Below are 1,752 nucleotides of genomic sequence, written 5' to 3' on the forward strand. Positions count from 1 at the left end.
TTGCTTAACTAGCCTATCTCTAACACCCCAATCTTATCTCAATAAAGACGTTTATGCTCTATATAGAGATCATACAATCAATCACCTAGAACAAACATACATTCTCATGCATTCGAGCAAACTCAACGGGGAGATAACATCAATCAATCACCTGCAACACAGATCACAATGTTCCATCCTTCTTTTTAACACAACAGAAAACATATAACAACATATAGATAAATCTCATCCTATGAATATTTCAATAATTTTTCATAACACATTTGATCTGTATTTATACATTAGACCACCTAAATTAAGATATGACAACATGCCTATTCATTCTAACGTTTCTTACAAGTATTACTCAAGTCGTCTGAATGGTTACTTATTTGGGTGGTGCTTCTATTAGGATTGGGAGTGTTGGAAGCCATTGGTGGCAACTTAAGTCCCAAAAATCTCAGATAAATAGAAGGAAAGGAGATTAGAAAGATACGTGGACGACTTGACTCTCGTATAGGTCAGTCGGATGTTTCCGTGAACAGTAAGCAGCGGATCTCCCCTGATTTTGGGAAGTTCATGGTTTAGAGCACGAAACCTTTTTTCATGGCCCTCATTTGCTACACCCACTGCATCGATCTCCCCTTCACACAAATCATCCGACCGGAGACATTTACTTAGCCCCAGTCGATATCACGAAACTTGTGCTATGTCATGTTATAAGTTATGCTATAGTATGATTAATCCATGTTGTGGAATCATATTTATGATTTGATGATTTATGATGTATAAGCCTCCATATACCATGCAATGTAAATTATGTTAAGTGTGAAAGATACGACAAGAATTATGTATGCATATTTTCACATGTTATGTTATGAATGAATAGAGGTATGATTTGCACCTTACGCCATGATTTTAAGCTATGAGAATCTCATGCATTTATGTGTCACATGCATTGAGATACTTTCTCATTATGATTAATACAATGCGTACCTTACGATATTTATGTTCACCATGATACATTTGTATCCACCAAGCTGAATGAGACATAACAAACTACAAATCAAATTTCTTTTTTCTTTTTTAAGGATAATAAGATTCCCTAAAAAAGTTATCGAATCAATTGCTCGTCTATTCCTTTTTTCTCTATTGCATGATGGGTCTATATTTAACTTTAATTAATTTCCATTCTGAGTGTTAAACAAAATCAATGTTTTAGGATGTCCATCTCAGTCGTGTTGATTGGAAACCTAAATCATGTTGAGATACGATGTTGTGTTGAGAGATCTTGACCTCGAATAAAGACAATGTCAAAACGAATGATTTGGCTTAGTGTAGAGGCAAGTCGATCGGGTTGTAGATGATTGAACATAGCATGCATAGTCAGCATGGGTAGCCAAACAAGTTTGGATTGTGCACAAGTTGTGTTTGGTTGGCGAAGACAAATCTCGTCTAAGGTCTGACGAACCCAAAAAGTTTGACGAAAAATGAATACGAAGTTTGGGTTCTTCTCAAGACTTGTCATAAACATGTCAAGATCACGACGCTGCACGGCTGAAAATATACGACAATGACAAATCTGTATCCACGTTTCAAATGATGTTAACTTAAAAATAATAAATTTGAAAAATGTTATTTTCACTCTTTTATTTGAAGTGAATAACTTGCATGTTGTTTAAAGGATAGAAGATTATTCGTTGTTCCAGATGAATGGTGGCCAACTTTAATCCATTCATAAACTTTAAGAACATATTTTTATTCTTATTTTTC

The sequence above is a fragment of the Cucurbita maxima genome, unplaced genomic scaffold (assembly GCF_002738345.1).
Source record: "Cucurbita maxima cultivar Rimu unplaced genomic scaffold, Cmax_1.0 Cma_Scf00354, whole genome shotgun sequence".
Lineage (NCBI taxonomy): Eukaryota > Viridiplantae > Streptophyta > Magnoliopsida > Cucurbitales > Cucurbitaceae > Cucurbita > Cucurbita maxima.